A 23,421-nucleotide genomic window follows, 5' to 3' on the forward strand; every position below is an offset into this window, starting at 1 on the left:
ATAAACATATGTCCAAGTGGACAAAGAGAAAATGACGGAATGTAAATATCATGAAATGATAAAATAAAGCGATAAAGCGAGAAATATAAAGAGCGGTATAGTAAATGACGGAGATTAAAGTTAGTTGTTAGATGTTAAAGATAACCATCTTGAAACTTGTCAAGTATGTTATCAAAGTTAGTAATGAAGATCGATGGTGAGTGAAGGATGTACTCGGATTTAAATTCAATGGAAACTTGTCAGAAGCTTGATAAAATCATAGCGACTACACGACAAATTTCCATAAGTCATAAATCAACCGCATACAATTCTCTTCCATATTTGATCTTTTTGATTCGGGACACGAAATATTGCGCTATGTTAAGCAGATCGCCAAGTGATTTATGTAGAAATCACCCTACAACGAGGCCGCTCAAAACTTTATGTGCTAATGCATGCGAGAAGAACGATATGTAGATCGCCTTCCGAAAGAAATACCACACGAAAAGAAAATAGGTAACGATCTAGTCTTTACTAAGAATCCACAAGAATTCTCAAAGTATTAAGACTTTCATCGATCAAAAGAAAAAAAGGAGAAGAAGAAGATAAAATGCATAAAGATAATCAACTCACACTATCATTAATATCATTCATCTTATATTATGGATTTGGTTCTTTCAAACCTATCAACATCCTAGATCCAATGATATTAATGAAATGGAGGAAGAAGAATAAAATTCACAAAAGATAATCAACTCACACTATCATTAATATCATTCATCTAATATTATGGATTAGGTTATTTCAAACCTATCAACATCCTAGATCCAATGATATTAATGAAGTGGAGGAAGTAGGAAGCCAAAACAAGCATAAAAAAGGCAAAAAACCACATTCTGCCAGCAGGAAATCGATTTCCATAGTGCAGTTTTCAAAAAAAACAGGTTACGTTCAGCATGAAATCGATTTCAGCCTTAAGGAAATCGATTTCTTCAGTGTAAAATCCAGCAAAAACAACATTTAGAGGCATAAAACTTGACTTGAACAAATATACAAACACCTTATGATCAAACATCAATTGGAGCACGAATTTTCCATCAAATCACCATCAAATAGCACCAATATAGCATCAAAGATGCATCACACACAAGCAACAAAGATCTACATCATAATATACAAAAAGGATGAAGAAAATTTACCAAATCTTGAACAAAACTTGGATCTACTTCAAGAATCACCAACACAAGTCTTGATCTCTCACCAATTGAAGAAAAAAGAGTGAAATGGATGGTGGCTTAGCTCAAAGTTTGTGAGGTTCAAGATGTGACTCACAAACTTTATGAAAGAACAAAGAGCTTTGGTGAATTTGGTTGGGATGAGGAGAGAAATTGCAAGGGGTTTTTTGGCTCTCAAAGCTTGAGAAACGAGAGAGTAGTGGGCTCTATTTATAGGATGAGAGCAAGAGTAGTGGTAGTTTGGTCTTTTTGCATTTGGTAATTAGCTTGTGTTTAATTGGTGATTAAAGTGGCATTTAAATGGTAAGAAATGGTAAAATGAGGTTTAAGTGGGTTTAATGAAGGGGTTAATTTTGATGAGATGGAAAATTGGTAAAATGATCAAAGAAAAAGGTGCCAAAATGATGTCAAGCTTCCCTCCTTATATTTTTTTGAATTTCGCCTTAAGGAAATCGATTTCCCCAGGAATGAAATCGATTTCACTCTGTTCCAGAAGAGAAATTGGCGCAAAATACACTAGGGAAATCGATTTACCCAGGAGGGAAATCGATTTCATGCTGTCCAGGATGTGATTTTGTTGAAGATTGCTGCAGGGAAATCGATTTACCCAGTAGGGAAATCGATTTCATCAGTTAGAAATGTGAAAAATGCCTTGTTTATTGCATGTCTTGGCTTGGCACCTACAAAACCAAAGCCTACAAAGAAACAAAGCAATATTTTTGGTATTTGGGTTAGTATAATATGCATACAAGATAAACAATCATTGGTGTTTGATGGTCCCTCTCATTGATGAGGTGAGTGCAACACCATAAACAAAACTTCCAAGTGAAGCTCTTGATTAGTGATTGAGATATGAATGATATAGGATCTTAGGGTCAAAAATTGGGGTATGACACCGTCCAATTTGCTTTTGTTTTTGGATCTTCCAACACAACAGCCCCATAACTTCGAACTTCCTTAACCATAAACGGTCCCGACCATTTTGATTTCAATTTTCCCGGAAAAAGTTTAAGCCTAGAGTTGAAGAGGAGTACCATTTGTCCTTCATGAAATTCTTGGGCCTTACTTTCCCATCATGGTACTTTTCACTTTTTCTTTGTAAAGTTTGTTCGAGTGGTAAGCGGTGTTTCTCAATTCTTCAACTCTATGAAGTTGGTCTTTCTGTTTCAATCCGGCCAAATTGGAATCAAAGTTTAAAATTTTGAGAGCCCAAAGTGCTCTATGTTCCAATTCAACCGGCAAATGGCAAGTCTTACCATAGACCATTTGAAATGGTGTCAAACCTATTGGAGCCTTAAGTGCGGTACGATATGCCCACAAAGCTTCATCTAACTTCAAAGACCAATCTTTCCTTGCACTTGACACGGTTTTCTCAAGAATCCGCTTAATTTCCCTATTAGAGACCTCAGTTTGACCATTAGCTTGAGGATGGTAAGGAGTAGTGATTTTGTGCTTGACACCATAATGTTCTAACACTTTTTCCAGTGGTGCATTACAAAAATGGGAGCCACCATCACTTACCAACACTCTAGGCGCACCAAAACGGGAAAATATGTTTTTCTTTAAAAATTTGATTACAGTTTTGGAGTCGGCCTTAGGTGAAGCGCTGGATTTAACCCATTTGGACACATAGTCAACCGCAACTAGAATATACTCATTACCAAGAGACGGAGGAAACGGGCCAACAAAATCAATACCCCAACAATCAAATACCTCAACTTCTAGCATGTTGGTTAGTGGCATATCATCTCATTTGCCTATTCCCCCACTTATTTGACATTGATCATAACTTTTAGCGTGTTCATGAGCATCTTTAAATAATGACGACCAATAAAATCCCGATTGTAAGACTTTAGTGGCTGTACGTAATCCGCTATAATGCCCTCCGTAAGGAGAGTTGTGACAATGTCAAAGAATTTTTTTGGACTCTTCACTCGTGACACACCTTCTCAAAATATTGCCCATTCCTACTTTGAACAAGTATGGATCATCCCAAACATATTGCTTGACATCGGACAAGAACTTCTTCTTTTAATTACTAGTGAGGTCTTCCGGTATCAAACCGGTTGCCTTAAAATTTGCGAAATCGACAAACCAAGGCCTCACTTTTATTGCATAGAGTTTCTCGTCCGGAAACTCCTCTTTCACTTCACTTTCTTTCATCGTTACATCTACATTGACCAAACGAGACAAATGGTCTGCTACCAAATTTTTGAACCCCTTTTTATCCCGGATTTCTAAGTCAAATTCTTGCAACAAAAGAATCCATCGGATTAATTTTTACTTAGAATCTGGTTTGGTCAACAAAAATTTAATAGCCGAGTGGTCCGTGTAGGCAACAAGTTTTGAACCAATCAAGTAAGCTCTAAATTTTTCCAATTCATACACTATGGCTAGTAATTCTTTTTCCGTTGTTGCATAATTGATTTGTGCTTCATTCAAAACCTTACTAGCGTAGTGAATAGCATGAAAAACTTTAGACCTTCTTTGATACAAAACAACCCCGACCGCGTAATCGCTAGCATCACACATAAGTTCAAAATCAAGTTTCCAATTAGGTGCAACGATTACGGATGAGGTGACCAACTTTTCTTTTAGCTCTTGAAAATATTCTAAACATGACTCATTAAAGTTAAATGTCATACCTTTATTGAGCAAGTTTCTCAATGGCTTGGCTATTTTTGAAAAATCTTTAATGAACCTCCTATAGAAACCCGCATGACCAAGGAAGCTTCGCACTCCCTTGATGTTGATTGGAGGGAGCAGCTTCTCGATCACCTCTACTTTGGCCTTGTCAACTTCCAAACCCCTTGGTGAGATTTTATGACCAAGAACCATGTCCTAAGTAACCATGAAGTGGCATTTCTCCCAATTAAGCACAAGGTTGGTTTCTACACATCTTCTTAACATCACATCTAGATCAAAAGAAGCACCATAAACGGAAAAGTCATCCATAAAAACTTCAATGCACTCCTCAATCAAATGCAAGAAAATAGCTTGCATACACCGTTGAAATGTTGCTGGTGCATTACATACACCAAATGGCATCCTTCAAAAACACCAAATGGGCATGTAAAAGCTGTTTTCTCATGATCCGCCGGGTTCACCGTGATTTGGTTGTATCCCGAATAACCATCCAAGAAGCAATAAAAGTTTTTACCGGCCAATCTCTCTAGCATTTGATTCATAAGTGGTAGTGGAAAATGATCTTTTCTTGTGGTTTGGTTCAACTGCCTATAGTCAATACACATTCTCCACCCGGTCACCGTTCTTGTAGGAATCAAGTCGTTCTTGTCATTACGAATAATCGTCATCCCAACTTTCTTTGGTACCACTTGAACCAGACTCACCCACGCATTATCGGAAATAGGATAAATCATCCCGACTTCCAATAGTTTCATCACTTCTTTCCTAACCACCTCTTTCATGGACGGATTCAAACGCCTTTGTGGTTGTGCTATGGGCTTGAAATCATTTTCCATCATAATGTTGTGCATACAATAAGCCAGGCTTATTCCTTTCAAATTGGAAAGCACCAAACCTAAAGCTCTTTCATTTCTCTTCAACACCTCGATTAATCTCACTTCTTCTTTAGGCAATAAAGCACTACTAATTATCATCGGTTTGGTGAAATTTTCGCCAAGGAAAACATACTTCAAGTGAGTGGGCAACACCTTTAATTCAACCTTTGCTTCCTCATCCTTCCTATCCACATCTAGTTCCTCCACCTTTTCCTCTTTTTGATTAATTTCTCCAGAAGACTCCAACTTTTCCAAAATAGCTTCAATTTCTTCTTCTTCATCCTCAAGGCAATTGTTGTAAGCTTCTATGAGAATTTTCTCCAACAGACTAGATATATGAATATTATTACACACTTCCACTACTTCCTCTTCAATTGCATCAATGCGAAAGACATCATGCTTGTCCTTGGGAAGCTTCATGGCTTCAAAAAGATTAAAAGTGACTTCCTCATTATTCACTCTCACTTTCATGAGTCCATCATCAATGTCTTTCATCATACGGGCTGTTTTCATAAAAGGCCTTCCAAGAATCAATGGAGCATCTTTATCTTCTTCCATATCAACCACCACAAAATCTACCGGGAGCAAGAATTTGTCAACTTTGACCAACATGTCTTGAGAAACTCCATAGGGTGAAGTTGTAGACTTATCCGCTAGTTGCAACGTTATCCGGGTAGGCTTCATCTCGACATTCCCCAATCTTTTTATGATAGATAAGGGAATTAGATTGATGCTAGAACCCAAATCAATTAGACCATTCCCAATGTAAGTGTCTCTGATGGTGACCGGCAAGATGACTCGTCCCGGATCGGCTTCCTTCCTTGGGAGAGTTCTTTGAATGATAGCACTACATTGAGCATCAAGCAAGATTGTTTCATTTTCCGGATACCGCTTCTTCTTGGTGAGAATGCCCTTAAAAAATTTGGCATATTTTGGCATGTGCTCCAATGCTTCAGAAAATGGAATATTTATATGGAGTTGCTTAAATATATCCATAAACCTTGCATTTTGTCTTGCATTCTCCTTCTTTGATGGTGCATGTGGGTAGGGTAAATGTTGAATGGGGCTTGTACTCACTCCTTTTTTGTTTTTCTTCACACTTTTCTCTTTTCTCTCATTTTCACTCTTTTCTTTTTCTTTTTCAACTAAAGCCTCCTCTACCTTCTCTTTTTCTTTTTCTACCTCTATTTCCTCCTCCTCTTCTTCAACAACAACAAAATCATCATCATCTACTATTATTTTCTTATTCTCTCCATTACTCACCTCCTTTCCACTCCTTGTAATAATTGCCTTGCAATACTCCTTCGGGTTAGTTTGAGTGTTTGCGAAAAAAGAAGGTCCCGTTTGTTGTTCGACCAACTTCTTTGCAAGCTTCCCCACTTGGTTCTCTAAATTCTTTATAGCAGCCACATTAGTCTTTTGGTTCTCCATATAAACTTGCATGAATTGGTTGAGTGTGTCTTCCAATTTTGAGCTTCCGCCTTGAGGTTTTTGACTTTGACCTTGTGGATTTTAAATTTGATAGGGACTTTGATGTTAATTGTGTTGGTTGTTGAATCTTGAGGGTTGAAATCCTTGGTTGTTCCCTTGATAAGAGTTGTTGTGGTATGGAGGTTGCCTTTGATAGCCTTGATGTTGGTTGTTCACATAATTAACTTCCTCTCCTTTGGGTGGTGGACAAAAACCGGTAGGGTGGTCACCTTTGCAAAGTTCACAACTTTCTACTTGAGATGTCATTTGCATTCCATGAAATTCCTTCATTTGTTGTGGGAGCTTATACATTTGCTTGGTGAGTATCTCAACTTGTTGAGAGAGAATCTTGTTTTGAGCAAGGATAGCATCATTGGTGTTTAATTCAAGAACACCCGACTTTCTTTGTTATGGACTCCTATTATGTTGAGTTTGGAGATCATTGAGTGCCATACGATTAATTATCATTGTTGCATCCTCCACGCTTTTTGACATTAAAGATCCACCCGTGGTAGCATCCAAAAGTGTCTTGTGCACCTATTGAAGCCCATTGCGGAAAATGTGAATTTGTGTGAGATCATTAAAACCATGACCCTTGCATTTTCTAAGCATGGATTTGAATTTTTCCCAAGCCTCATTTAAGGATTAGTTGCTTCCTTGAGTGAATACCGTAATTGCCGTTTTGGCTTCCATGAATCGGGATTGAGGAAAATATCTTTCTAAAATTTTTTCTTCCAATAGGTTCCAATCCGTCATCACGTTTGGTAATTAATCAAGATACCATTCTTTGGGTTTCCCCATTAATGAATGTCGAAATAGCCTCTTGAATAATGATTCTTCATTCGCCGCATCAACTACCGTTGAACCCGCAATCTCATAAAATTTGGTGAGATGTGCGAAAGGATCCTCATGATCCATTCCGGTGAATGGATTTGCATAAACAAGTTGAAGGATTCCGTTCTTCATTTCTATATTTGCTCTACCTTGAGCATTGCGTGCAAATTTAGCGGTACGTCTTGGACTATTGGCAGACATTTCGGTTGGAACAACACCCACCATGTCTCCTTCAAAAGTGTCTACAACTACTTCTTCAATTTGATTGTTAGAAGAAGTATACGCCTCCTCTCTTTGTCTCTTATCTTGGGTTAAGTTCCTTCTTCTTCGTGTCTTGCTATTGAGCTTTCAGAGTGTTCTTTCAATTTCGGGATCAAAATGAAATTGCTCTTCGGTAGCTTTTCCTCGCATACACAAGAATCTACAAAACTAGCAACCCAAGTGAAACGCAAAAGAGTTAAGAATAAAGTAACAAACTTAAAACAATGAACTATTGCAATGCTTGCAATATCAAACGCCAATCCCCGGCAACGACACCAATTTGTTGAAAAGTATACTTTCGGCAAATATTTTTGTATCGTATCCACAGAGATTGGATGATATTACCGCCATTATATAGTTGTGATTGTTTTAATTTGACAAATAAAAATTGGTTTGGGTTGTGTTTGGAATTAATCTTGATTTTATGAAATAGATCAAAATGACAAAATATAGTTTCCTTCAAATAAAAAGTACTTTGCCAAGATTTGGATTCACTATTCCAAACTCATGTATCTAATCAAACCAAGTATGTGAAGTCAAATATCATTAACATAATCTATTATTCCCTCAATAATACTTATGTCTAAGTAATATTGTGATACTTGTTAAAATAATCTCTTGGCAATTTCTTTACTCAAAACATTATTTTAACAATCTTTGGCTAGCAATACATATAGAAAAAATGCATAAATCTATTTCTACAACTTATGCAATACTTGAATAAATCTCTATATCAGAATTTATACTATCTATTTCTACAATAGTATAGATCAAAGACAAGAATTTAAAACAAAAGATTCATTCTACATTCATTCAATAAGATTCACATACAAAGATGTTCAAGAGAGATACATAGAGTAAAGGGAATAGCTACCTCTAATCTTAGCAAAGAGGATGGTTTAGCTACTCATCACCATGGTAGAAAGCTTGCTAAGATATGAAATCCCGTTTTTTGCCTTCAACCTAGTTTTTCTCTCTGTTCTTTTGCAATGGAAAATGTGTAGCTTTTTTTAATCTGAAAACTCAAGTTATATTAAAATTACATCCATTTTCTTTCTAATGAGACAAAAGGAAAATGATTGCCATCCCTTTTGCCACCCACATGACCAATATAAGTGAATAGCCCCAAAAAGTGCTTTTTTGTTGTCTACCATGCCACCACTTCATATGTCACCTCAAAAGTCAAAATCTTCACTTAAACACGCTGGCTGGATTCGCTCAGTTCGCATCGCCTACAGGAGGACGCGGCGCCAACTCAGCTGACTTGGACACTTCTGATTTTGACTCAGTTCGCGGTGCCAACAGCTTGTTCCGGCGCGAACTGGCTTGATGATGACTTCTTCTTTGGTTTCTTGGCAGCCTTCTTGCGTTATTTCCGCTTGTATCCTCTTTGATCAACTCATGCTGTAAAATTCTACAAAACTAGCAATGAAAGTGAAATACCTACTCAAATAGAATTAAAACAAGAATAATTACATATTTGCCTATTGTGTGATAAAAAACAAATGATTTGAATAGAAATTGGTTAAAAGGGACCAATAAAAAGATGTGAAATATACTACTATTTGGTCCCTAACAGGTGACCTCTTTTTGACTTTGTTATCCCTAACATTTACCTGAACTGTCTATTTTGAGATTACAGTCAGCGGGATGTTTCAATTTTTGATAAGTCTCCTTCGTAGGTTTTGACTTAACAGCTTTTTCTTGTTGGTGGATGTTGACTGCCTGACTTAATGGTTGCGGGAACCCATCATGATTTGTGTAAACAACGGCTAGTATAATTGATTTAATTGAGTAACTACCCTGTCCCAGGTTATGATCAAGGTTTTAATCCATACGAGAAAGAAAACTTCTACTTCTTAACCTCAAAGGGGTTGACGAGGGATTAAAATCCTTATATCTCCACTGTTTACGACTTAAACTAATGCATGTACATCGTCAACATAGTCCGTTCAAAAGCATACTGTATGAGGTTGCGGTATCGTTTTCGCCATCCTCCCTTAAAAGGCTTACATCTTAGTAGGAGTTGAATAACACAAAACATATGCAACGTAAAGACATAATTTAAAATGAGTGATAGCAAAATAATTTGTTCAAGACAAACATATGCAATGCACTAATGATGATTATTAAAACATATAATGTCTATCATAAGTCGAATGTTTAAACAAACAGAAAAGAAATAGCAAATGAAAGTAAATCTAATGATCTAAAAGTCCATCCTTCTAGCCATCCACAAAATTAGCAATCTTGTTGTGATTAGGCATGGGGCCAGTGATCACGTTAGGGGTCGCAGGAGGGTCAAACTCGATTTCACCAACATCAATCATGTCTTAGATCTTAATCTTTAGTTCCCAACAACTATTGGTGTAGTGTCCGGGACTATTAGAATGATAGGCACATCGCACGTTTGGATTGTGCTTAGCAGAGGAAGTGTTGATGTGTTGAGGAAGATCCCTCACAGTAATCGTTTCTGCCATCAACAGATATTGCAGCGCTTGATCTAATGACATCTTAATTTTGGTGAATTGACGCTTAGGTGCATCTGGCTTGCGTCGTTGTTATGGGACTGCCCCAACAGATATGTTGCTTTCATTACGACTTTTCTGGTTTTATACAACATTAACTTCATTCTTCCCTTTATATGGATTTTTTGTAGCACCCAAGGAAGTAGCCACATGAATCTTACCACTTCGGATTCCGCTTTCCACGCGCTCTTAAGTCAGTATCAGATCAGTGAAACCAGATGATGAACTTCCAGCAAATGACTATAGAAAGGACCAGTCAATGTACTCATAAACATGTCGACCAACTCTCTGTCAGCTAAAGGAGGTTGCACTTTGCCAGCCAGGTCCCTCCATTTCTGAGCGTACTCTTTGAAGCTTTCTTTAGGGCCCATAGACATACTTTGAAGTTGCATGCGGTTGGCGCGAGGTCAGCATTGTATGGATATTTCTTGTAGAAAGCAGTTGCCAAATCTTCCCAAGTATGAATATTGGCACCCTCCAGTTGATAATACCATTCCAGTTGTGTTCCAATCAGACTTTCCTGAAAGAAGTGGATCCAGAGCTTCTTGTCAGCAGTGTGAGGCTGAATCTTCCTCACATAGGAATTCAAGTGCAGTTTAGGGCATGAGACTCCATCATACTTAGCAAAGGGCGGAGTCTTGAACTTCGGGGGAATGACAATCCCTGAGATAAGTCCTAGTTCTTTAAAATCCAGCCCAAGTACCTTCTGAATTTCCATGGCTTTCATATGTTCTTCGAGCAGCTGGTATTTGTCATCAGGATTCTTGTTCTCATAGTAGTAGTCCTCCTCTTCCTCAGAGGGCTTGACAGAATCGTGGTTGCCTTTTGCATCAACATCACAGTCTTGTTCATTGTCGTCCTCTTCGAAAACCTTGACTTCTTTAGCTTTCTTGAGTGGTCCTCGGATTCTTCTTCTCATGTTAAGGACACCCACAAATCTTCTAGGCTTTTTCTCCTTCTTGGTCAGAAGAGTTTTCAGCTCGTCTTTCCCCTTGGACAAGTTCAGAATCAAAGCTTAGAACTGGGTATTCTGAGCCTGAAGGTCTTTGAATGATTGCTCGAGATTCATGATGCTGAAATAAACAGCGAGGAAGGATGAGAAACCCGTCATAGGAAACCTGTTATACGATGTTATGAATGCAGATGCAATGTTTTCAAGGATCTTTAAGGAATTTAGTTAGCAACATTAGAAAATGAATTGGTTGCATCTTCGTTTGAAGAACTTTGATTCTTGGATGTTCTTCTATGGGAATCAAGCTCACCATATCCAGTGGGTCATAGCCTCTGATTCGGAATACATGTTCTTCTGAATCGGAAGGCATATGGCACGAGGAAAATAAATTCTCTTGCCCCTTGGAAGGTATTGTGTCTCTAAATTGGAAGACATATGGCCAGAGGAAAATAAATCCTCTTGCCCCTTAATATGGATTAAGTCCTTTATAATGGCACCTGCAATTGTGCGTCCTAAATTCCTAAGATCATTGAAAGGTTTAGTTAACATGCTATGTTATGATTTCATAATGTCATGCAAATGTAACGCATTAGGTAAAGCATAAAGTAACAAGGACGAGTAAGTCCTACAACAAATCCTGCAAGGAAATCAAAGGGTTAATAACACACACAAGAAAGTCACACAACTGTCCTTAGGTTTAAAAGCTTGCATGGAGTCTGACCAGATAACTACCCTTCCCCAAAGGTACTTCTATGGATAAAGATATTTCAGTAACACGGTTCTACCAGTTACTCTTAATTATCAGCTCCTCTAAAGCACCCTCGAACATGTTACATGCATACCACACAATGATATTTTATGAAGAAACCTATCTGAGTTGTAGTATCGGGTCGCGACCATAACTTGACATGCATCAAGAATAGCCCTCCCACAACGTTCATAAAAGTCAAGATGGGTTAAAGGTGACTAAAGGTCCTTGATGTAAAAGAGGTACATAATAACCAGTGGAGGCCTAACTCAAGCGTGAACTCTCATATTGACCAATCCCAAGCATGCAAAAGGGAGGTCTCCGTGACTATGCCGCTCCTATCTCAGGTGTACTTGAATCCGGGTATAGGATTTATCCTTCATTTAATTCCGAAGCAACCTTTAAAATAAAGCAAGCAAAACAAACAATTGAAAACATTTAAGTGATCCTAAAATTTAAGGTAACCCCTCTTTTTTTAAGTAAATCCCCAACAGAGTTGCCAGTTCTGTAATACGGTGGGAGAACTGAATTTTTTAAATGTTGCGGATAGCAAGAGTCGCCACCGACTTTTATTTTATCCAATTGGAAAGGCTAAAAGAACAGAAAAAGACCTTTTAAAAGACTTTGAGTTCAGGGGGTAGGTTATACAAAGGGAATGTGTAAGCACCCTTTGTATCCATGGTTATCCATGGGCTCTTAATTGCTTAGCTCACTTATAGTTTTCAAAATTTTTGAAGTGTAGTGTGTGAATAGGAAAAGAATTTGAATAAGGACTTTAACTTGTAAAATAAGCGTAGCCTTTTTGAAAGTAATTTGAAAAGGAGTGGAAAAAAAGATTTTTTGAATTTAAATCAGAGCAAGCAATTAGTAGCAACTACCATAATTTTAAGATTTCTGTTCTTTAAGACTTTTGTTTGAAAGGGCTATCCATACCATAAAGAGGGCAGGTAGTCCTTTCATTGGATTTGAAAAGCGTCATCGGAATTATCGTTCGCCATGAGACTGTCCCTACCATAAAGAGGGCAGGTAGTCTCAGGGAAGGATATAATAGTCATTAATCTTTTTTAGGCAACAAGCGAGGATACCTTAGCATGTGAGACAATCATCACTTACCGAGGCAACTTCGAGGGGACTATGATCTTATGATGATGAACTGAGAGTAACATTTGTTTTGCTTAGGTATCCTCGGAATCGAGAGACTTGACTATTTTAGAATCATAATTAAAAGGCAACAGGCAGCATAAGAAGGGTTACCTTAAAGACGTGTGTGTGGCACAATCATGTGGTTCAATATTCAAATATCTTATCTTGTAATTAGAGTTACACTAGGTTAATTTTAGCAAGGCTTGCACTCCCTAGGATTACTAACCACAGCAGAAAAATAAACAGAATTAAAGATCCTACACTATTACAATAAACACCTGTAGGGCAGAAAAGTAAAGGCAAGAAAATAAAAATCCTAATTAAACTATTACATCCTATGAGCAATTACATAATATGGCAAAAACTTGCGTGAAAAGCAAAAAAAATAATTAAGTAAATAATAACCCTGGCAAGACATCACAACAATAATAATAAGGTAAATAAATAAAGGTGAAATTAAAAGGGCAAAATATTTAACAGAAGGCATTCGACAATCACAAAGTATGGGATGAGGAAAGAATTCGCGCATAAAAAACCTCCACACTTATAAGGTAACAGATCAAAAATTAAAAGGGTTAGGGAAAACAGTGATTAATAGTCATGAGGAAAAATAGTTTGCCAAAAAATAAAATCAGGGTTAGAAAACCTAAAAATAAATTAGCCTACAAATGCCAATTTGATTAAATTAACCTAAGTCTAAAAATGTTATTGTTGAATTAACCTAAATTTAAAAAATTAATTATTTAAACCTAAAAATAAATATTACTCTAAACTATTAATTTAAATTAAAAAACAAATTAATTTTATAAAAAAAGATTTTAGAGTGATTTATGAAAATAACATGAATTTTATGGTTTGAGAAAAAAAGATTAAGGTTTTAGTGAAAATTTAAATAATAAAACAATAAACTAATAATTAAAAAAATGAATTAAAGAAAAACCAGGATTTGATCTAATATGGTGTGGCTGAAGTCTATGGGATGCCAATGATTTTTTCGAAGAGGCAAAAGCTTTATGCCCTAGCAATGGTAAACTCATATTCTTGCACCGCTCCTCTTTAGCCAAAGGAAGTACCTGCAAAAATATGATAATAATAAGAATAAGAATAGTAATAATAATAATAATAATAATAATAATAATAATAATAATAATAATAATATAATAAAAATAATAATAGTATAATAATAATAATAAAAATAATATAATAATAATAAAAATAATAATAATAGAAGCCATTAACAAAAATATTACTAATAATAATTATTATAAAAAAGAAAGGTTAGTAATGATAATAGTTATAATAATAAAAAATAATAAAAATAAAAAAATATTATGAAAGGGGTTTGGCCTCATATAATCTACAATTTCACTAAGAAATAAAGAAAGGTTCAGAAAGTTACGTCAGGATTAAAAGGGCAAAAATTTCCAAAGGTTTAAAAAAATATTATAATTGTAAAAACATAAATTTAAACTAAAATGTAGCAACAATGGCCAAAACAATGATTTTTAAAAAACATGACTCAGGTATCATCATTAGCCAAAACTATACAACTATGCAATATTAAAAAATATAAACAAAATATTTGCATATTTTTTTGTAATGATTTTTGGACTAAAATTACAAAAAATAAAGATTTTAATGAAAAAATAATATTTTAAAAATACCTAATAAACAAATACGAAAATAATAATTAAATGATGAAAAAAATACTCTTTTGGATTTTTTTAATATTTTATGATTTTTGGTAACTTTTTGACTAAATACATAAAAGTAAAAATGGACTACTTTAAAAAATGCCTATTTAATTAGTACGAAAATTAAAATTAAAATGATAAAAAAATACAATTTTTGTGATTTTTGAATAAATGAAAATAAAGTTAGAACTAAAATTAAAAAGCAAGTGAAAGGGAAAATGTTAGAAGTGAGATTCGAGCCCGAGACATCTCGCTCTTGTACCTTTTAACCTCAAATCCTTATCAAATGTGCTATGTCAATTATTCGAAATAAAATAACATTTGCAAATATATGAGGGCAAATTTTGGGGTATGACAAGAATCATAAAGAAAAAGTACCCCAAGATGAATGAAAGAGGGTTGTTAAAAAAGCATAATAAGAGTTTCTCTGTGTGGTTTAAAGAAAATATTGCTGGTGATGATAGTGTTTCAAAAATAATTAAGTGGTTGTTCTATGAGCCTAAATGTAACATAATAACTTGGAGTGGATATGATATTAATAAAACTTCCTTTTATACAAAGTAAAAGGATGACCGTAGTACCACGCAAAATAGTGGGGTTATGATTGTGGCCGAGTCCATGCACTTCTCTAGTACTAAAGATAAAAACCCGATTATGGCATCTACACCCTACTTTGGGGTGATTGAAGAGATTTGGGAAGTTGATTATGTTGTGTTTAAATTTCTTGTATTTAAATGAAAATGGGTTGATATCAATAGTGGTGTAAGAATTGATGAATTTGGATGAACCTTTCATCATGGCATCTAAAGCAAAATAAGTTTTTTATGTAACAGATTCTTCTAATAAAAGGTGGTCAGTTGTTCTACAAGGAAAGGTGCATGATAGTGATGAAAATCAAGATGCAAATCTTGATACTTTCGAAACTCCTCCTTTCTCAACAAATGTGCCTACCTTAATTGAAGAAAATGTAGAGGACGATGTGCATGCTATTCGCATAGATCATGAAGAAGGGGTGGGAGAACTAGTATGGTGTTTTTTATAAGTTAATTCGACATTTCTTTAATTTCTAATAGTTTTTATTTTGTGCCTAATTTTATGTCTAATTGTTTTTTTATCTTGTGCTTAATTTTATGTCTAATTATTTTTATCTTGTGTTTAATTTGATTTCTAATTATTTTTATTTTGTTTAAACAGATACATGGCTGATTCAACCGACAAGTCCTCTTCATTTGGTAATCCTAATAAAAAGAGTTAGAGGTCCAACTTTGATGACACAAATTGACAAAGTTCATCAAACAGGTGAAAAGATAAAGGTCGAGTTTGATCAAAGAACCTATGAATGTACTGGTGTTGGTAAAAATGCTGCAAATTTTAAGAGTTACATAGCATCTCTTGCTCGATAGAGATGTATTTTGAAAGATGAGTGGAAAGATATAGATAATGGGATAAAAGACGCTATATGGGTTCATGTTCAAGTATTTTAAATTCAACACTTTATTATATTTTATAATCACATATATACTAACAACATATGCCATATACTATATATGTAGGCTCATTTAACTATTTTAGATTGTTGTGTTAAAGACAAGGATGGTAAAATCAAGGATCCATTAAAGAAGGAATGGATTAAATATGCGGGAGAGAGATGAAGAGGTTTTAAGACACAACTCACAGAAGAATATGTTAATAATCCCAAAAAAGATCTCGCTCCTGCATATATCAGGTATAATTTTATCAAAAAAGAAGTATGGGAAGGGTTTCTGAAGTCTCGAGATACCCCCAAATTTAAGGTTAGTAGGAGTTATATTTGAGTTTTTTTAATCATTTTTATTATGTTTAGTGATAACTTTTTGATTTTACAATTAATAGGAAAAAAGTCGAAAGGGTAGGGAAAATGTGGCTAGGAATGTATACCTACATGTATTATCTCGTGGAGGGTATCACTTGCTTGAGGAGAAAATTAAAAATGAAAGGATATCATCAAGAGATGATTCTACATTAGATGATAATGGTAGTCCATCTCCACCGTCACACCATGAGTTATGGAAGAGAGCACGACAAAAGAAAGGAGGAGAATACACATCAAAGTCTACACAAGCTGTTGCGGAGAAAATTATCAGTAAAACTTGGAAATTACTTCAAGTATCATTATATTTATGATTATTTAAAAACTATTGAATTTAGTTGTGGGTTTTTCATTTTTTAGGATTATCTAGTTGAAGAAGCTGAAAAAGGTGTCTTTGTTCCACATGGACGTAACGATATCTTAACAGCAGCCATTGAAACATCTGAGCATGGAGGTCGTGTTCATGGTGTTGGAAAGAACCATAAACAAAGCACTTACTTTGGAAGGTCGTCTTCACGTCAAGGACAACATATAGATGTAAATGAAAAACTTAAACAACTTTCATCAAAATTGGAAGCAAGACTTAGAGCTGATTTTGATCAAAAGTTGGTTGAAGAGCGTAAGGCATTGGAACAGTATTTTATGGAAACACTTAAGTCTATGGGTTTTTCGCAAAGCACAAATAATACTAAATGCATTGAAAACGTGTAAGTACTTGAAGGAAGCGGAAAAAGAAGTTATTCAGCTGCAAAAGGAAGCACAAAAGATGTGGAAGTTGACGATGCTCAGAGATTGTTACTCATGGTTGTGAAAATGGATGACCAACACTTGGAAATGGAATTAAGTCATTGTAAATATGCCAATCATTTTTATATGTCAGCTAAGTGTATCGGAGAGTTGTTGGTGGGTTTTCATTGGCTTGACGTGTCTACTTTGCAAGTTTGGTGCATGTAAGTACATTTTCTTTTTTTATTACTTTCAATATCTATGCATAGGTTATATCTCTCATCACTTTGACGCAGTTGCGGGGGATCGAACCGTGGTTCTCCCTACCAAGTCCAGCGCCAATCACCACTGGACCAACTAACGATTGGTAATACTTTTATATATTTTGACGAATATAGATGCATCTTAGCTATTTGGTGCAATTAAATGTGGTTTGTGTGTTGTGGGAAAAAAGTGTGCAATATAGCGACCTCTTTGGTCTGTGTGGTATTTGAATCTTATATGGAAAATTAGGTACAAAAAAATTAATGGTTAAAATAGGAAAATGGGAAAAACAGCCATTATATGCTAAAAAGCAGAAAACTTATTACATTGGGCATTAAGAAAACCGATGTAAAAACCGCTCGATTACATCAGACTAAGCTGAAAACCGATTTAAAGACTATCTATTAGATCGGTCCAAGCTGAAAACCGATGTAAAATATGGCGTATATTTTTTTTTTATAAAAAAATTGCATTATTTTTCACATCAGACCTCTGAATTCAACCGATGTGGTATGAAAATTTTTCACAAGCCTTGGCCTGATGTAAAATGTCTCAAATTTATTACATTGTCTGGCTTTACCTCGGGCACATAACCAATGTAAAAAGTATTTTTTGTCCGATATAAAAAGTACTTTATGCACTAATGTATTCTGATAAAATACTTTTATCAATGATTTTTTTATTGATATTTTTTAATTACGTTTTTAGCGACTAAGATAGTTTTAAAAGTTATTTTTATTTGCAAATAAATTTAATATCTCAAAGCTTTATACATATATAGTTTGTATGTATTTAATGTGTAAAAGTTTTCAATCAAAATACCACAATATTATTTTATAAAATTAATTTTTTATATTTATTTTAAGTAATTTATTAGGAAGAAAATGAGAATTTGAGTGGATAAAATTATTTAACACAAAATATTTGATGTGGAAATTATTCGAATAAAATAATTTAATAGTTATAATTTAGTGCAAAATATTACATGTGGAGATTATTACAATACTTTAGAAAAAAAAAGTACAACTTGATCATAAATCATTGTGGAGTTAAAATAAGAAATCAAAAATAATTACCATAGTTCCATTAATGAAAATAGGGTGTTTTTCGCATGTTTTTTTTATTCTAATCAAACAAAATGTTGAAATGGAAAACAAATTACTGTCGGTGAAATCATAACCGTTAATTTTTTTTAGACGTTTGACTTTGTCTTTAAATCCTATATAAAGTATTTCTTTTTAAAGGATCTGATGCATTCACCGTGTAAAATACTTTACACTGATAATGCACTACCTTTAAGCTCTTTTATTTGGATTTAATGGAAATACACCAATAGAATAGAGCAGTTTTATACTGTCGGTGAAATAATATACATTAATTTTTTTAGACGTTTTACTGTCTTTAAATCCTATATAAAATATTTCGTTTTAAAGATTGTGATGTATTCCCTATATAAAATATATTACACTGTCAGTGTATTACCTTTAAACTCTTTCTATTTTATAGTTTTTAAAACTGAAAAACAAAACTATTGTTGGAAATTATTTTTTTAAAAAGAGTTTATCAATCATGTTCTTTAGTTTTTACTTTTTATAATTTCAAAAACAATTTTTCAGAAGTATATCAAACAGACTCTAATATTTAATTTAGAATTATATAAATTTATGATTTATACGATAAAAATTCATCATCATAATAAATACAAGTTAATTATGTATTTAAATCTATTTATATAGCAAACTAAACTTAACCTTAGTTTTTTTTTTTCTTGTTATTATTTGTTAAGGAAGTGACTAGTACCATAAAAGATTATAGTTTTTCTCCTTCGAATCACCGGTAGTTAACTTTTATTACATATTTCTTGTTTTATATTTTAAAATTTTCTACTTCAAAATTTTATTAAGAGAAAATGGGTGATACACTGACAGTGTAAAAAAGTTTTATCTCATCAACCAATCATAACCATGAATCAAGATAAATCATACTATAATTTAAAAAAAAAAATTATATAACATGGCAAAACGATTTGTTTATATTAAATGACAGTGTAAAACTTATATTTCAATGATCAATGATGATCTTATGACATCATATACGTAGACATTTGAAGATATATAATAAAACCCTCGAGAGCATAGGGAGTTCTGTGTAATAGTGAGATAAACATTTGAAGATTCTCATTTGAAACTTTTCAAAAAATATCACCACCTAAAAGTTGGTGAATTCTAAGTTAATTAATAAATTGCTAAAAAAAATTAATTAATTAAAATTATTTATTTATTCTTTAAAAATACTAATTAATAAATTGCTAAAAAATTAATTCATTAAAATTATTTATTTATTCTTTAAAAAATATTAATTAATAAATTATCCAACATATCATTTAAAATAAAATTTTAATTTTAATCATAATTGTCACGTGTGCAAAATTGGAAGGAATCCAAATTTTAAAATAAAATAACTAAGAGAAATGTTATGTGTACACTAACTTGTACACCTACACCATAATTTATACCCAAAGTACATACTTCTCACTTTTTTTATTAATTTTTTCTCCACTTTGATATCTGTGCAGCACAAAATAAATGTATATATCTACGGTGTAAATTCTCAGGTGTAGAAATATGGTGTAGACATAGCATAGCTCAATAACTAAAGGTTCATAATTGTACTTAATTCTGCAAAATTACAGGAGGACAAAGGTTTTGAAATAAAAAAACTAAATATTTAAAAACATCAAAATAAAGGAACCATTTATATTGTTGGTAGTACATATTAAATACACTTATTCACAAGTTCGTCCATCACCTTTCTAAAATAAAGATTCTAATTTTTTTTTATAAAAATTAAATACATATTTACCTTGTATAATTTATCAATCATAATTTCTTTTATAACAAGGAAAAAGTCTTGAGCATGTGCGACTTGCAAACAACTAAAAATGTCTTTTATCTTTTGGTTATGTCAAACTTTACAACTATGTCCTTAACAATTTTGTTATAAATGGAACTCGCTATAACATGTTGCACATTAGGAGAGAAGATGTTCTTACTAGTAAAATTGTTAAGGTCAGAATTTGGAATCACAACACTAAGACCATCTACAACTCTGTCGAAATATGAGTCCATACCATACACCCCACTGTCTCTCAATATATGATCATGTAACATTCAAGATTGAGCCTTAGAAGTCAGGAAAGCGTATGAGGCAACCTCTACCGTCGAGTACAAATTCAAACTCCAAACTCTAATTGATAAAGAAGACACCCTATAATGAAGGTCCCAAAGAAAGGACATCCACATACTACGAAGTGTTTAACCGCCATTCGCAACTCTTTATCAAACCAAATAGTTGTTTCCTCCATATGATTAGGTTGACATGTTCTTAGGAGAAAAATAATTTGGCAATACCCATGCAGGATCAAAGTAGAAGAAGCTCACTCTGATGATCCCTTAGTTGTGGTAGAAGGTGCATTAGCTCAATAGCCTTGGAAGCTCTCTTCATGGACAACCTCTTAATAAAGATGTCATCTCGACTAACAGCTCCTCCAAGCATCTTCATCCCGAACATCGACCTCCCAATGTCCGACGGGAACAAATCAACATGAAGTTTACTACCATCACATGAAGGTCAAAAGATCTATTCCTTACAAATATTCGATTTGATACGTAATCCTAGACCTATCTTCAGGATGATGTCAAATACTTTAGCCACCTCCTGTGATTCTCCTATAATAATTCCATCATCAAGATACCAGACATGAAGAAAAAGCTTACAGTTGTCTTTAAATTGATGAATTAGTGAGTGTAACACAAGAGCAAAAAAGAGCGCCCATAATGGGTTACATTGTTGCACTTTAGTGGTTGACACAATATGTCCATCCCCAAGGTACAACCTTGCTGCTTGGCCATAAAGAAACTCAACCTACAAGAAATATATGAGCATCTTACTCTCACCTCGTGCAATTGGGTCGGTCGAACTACTACGTTGAAAGCATTTGGGAAATCTATAGTGAACATAACAAAGGAATCACTTCTATGTCGCTTGCTTAACACCCTGTTGGCACTGTGCACCACCCAATACTCCAATTCCAAATTGAAAGTTATTGAAATAACGTGTCACATTTTTACTGACCCCTTTTCGTAACATATTTTTAAGTACAAATGATGAATATAAAAATATTATTGATAATATTTAAGGTGGTATGGAACTAATATTTAAATTATTTTAAAATATTATTAAGAACTTTTGTACTTAGTACTTATGACTTATAAGTTATAATATAAAATTATTAAGAATAATAGTTTTTTCAAGTTTCTTAAAAAACTTGAATTTTCAGATTGTAATTTTATATTTTTAAATAAAAATGTAATTTATTTTTTTATTTTGTTAAATGAAAATGATACAAGTAATAAAAAATATTAGATACAAAAGCTCTAGCGATTTGGGGCTTTAGGGTTCTCCACCCCCGCGATATCGCATCTTCTCAGGCGGCACGACGGCTCTGCTTCCCTTTTCTCTGTGTTTGTTATGGGTGTGGGACATCTCTGAGCTGTTGAGATACATCTTCTCATTGATTTCGGTTTAAATTCCTGGCCAGGGACCTTGTCGAGGTGGTCGTGTGTGTCTGGCGGTTTCACGAGTTGGTTCCATTTTTCGTATTCCCGTTGGTGGAGCTTAGTCGGTCTGTTTTCTGTGGTTCTGGTTCTTTTAGTTTCTCTTGTTTGCTCTCTATGCAGAAGGGAGGTTGATCAACTGTCTCATATGCGAAGCGTTCGGGAGGGAGATGGGATACTTTCCCGTTTGGCGGAAGGAATCGGAACGATTCAACTGGTACCATAACTTCGATGTATGTCTCTGCATTCCTAGAAAATTATTCTACAAAGAACTTATTCGAACTATTTGGGTGCTCAGGTAATGTGGTAGAGGCCGCGATTTCTCCGAGGAGGAATAAGTTTGGTAAACGTTTTGGCTTTGCAAGGTTCTCCGATGTTGAAGATGGTAGAATTCTAGTTGTTCGTTTGGATAATATTTTAATTGAGGGCAAGAAATTACATGTCAACCTGCCCAGATTCAGTAGGGACGAGTGGAAGAAAAGGGGCGCGAGTGCGCATACGGTTAAAAGGTTTGGAGGTAGTTGAAACGTGTTCGGTAGAACAGGGGCCTCTGTGGCGCGGAAAGAGACCGTCTCTTCTTCTTACGCAGAAGTTGTTTGAGGGACAGAAAAGGGGTAGACGGGTAAAGTGGAAGAGAAATTTATTCTTAATTTCCAATCTAACAGCGATTTAAGGAATAGATTCAAAAAAGCTTATGTGGGGAAGGTTTGTATCCCGGGTTCTGCCTTCAATGTGCAGACTCATATGGAAATGGAGGGCGTTTTCGCGATCAAAGTCACACCGCTAGGTGGTAATTGTTGCTTACTTGAAGAAAGAGAGGAAGGCTTTATTAACGAGTTAATCAAGGAGGGCGAAACATGGTGGACGACCTGGTTTACGCATATTGAAAAGTGGGAGGTAGACAAGATTGATCCGTCAAGAGATGCGTGGTTCAGAATTTATGGTTTACTGGCGCATGCTTGGTGCTCAGAATATTTCGTGGCTCTGGCTCAGTCCTGGGGGAGATTTATCTGTGTGGATGAAAATACGGCAAAAGGGGAGGCATTGGATGTTGCTAGGATCATGGTGAATATTCCCATAGCAATGTTGATTCCCGATTGTATCTCTGTCACCATAGATGGTGTTTGTTGGAAGCTGTATATTCGGGAAGATGCTGCAGGCTGGTACCGTAATGTGGAGCGCAAACAGGATGTCGTAACCACAGAAGGAGAATCATTCGATTCTGACTTTGTTTGGAAGGATGGTGATTCTGTTCCAGAATCAGCTGAAGGTGCAGAGGAGTCATCGGATAGCATCAAACAGTTTTCGGCCGATGAAACGTCAACCGAGAAGGATGTTCGCAGTGTTGGGATAAAGACTGGCGCAGTAGAGGGAGGGCCTGTTTTGCGGCTCAATAACGTAGAGGGAGGCATGTTCGATTCGTTTATTTCCAATGTTCGAAATGCTAAGGATGGGTGTTGTTCGGGTAGCTCTAAAGGTGGCTGCACCGGAAGGAAGGAGGGAAACAGTGGGGTATTTATTTCTAAAGCGGCTGATCCTTGTGGAAACAGTGAGGCTGATTCTGTTGTTAGAAATTCTTATGATAGTTTTTCTGTTGGGAA

This window comes from Vicia villosa, linkage group LG2 (genome assembly GCF_029867415.1).
Source record: "Vicia villosa cultivar HV-30 ecotype Madison, WI linkage group LG2, Vvil1.0, whole genome shotgun sequence".
Classification (NCBI taxonomy): Eukaryota; Viridiplantae; Streptophyta; class Magnoliopsida; order Fabales; family Fabaceae; genus Vicia; species Vicia villosa.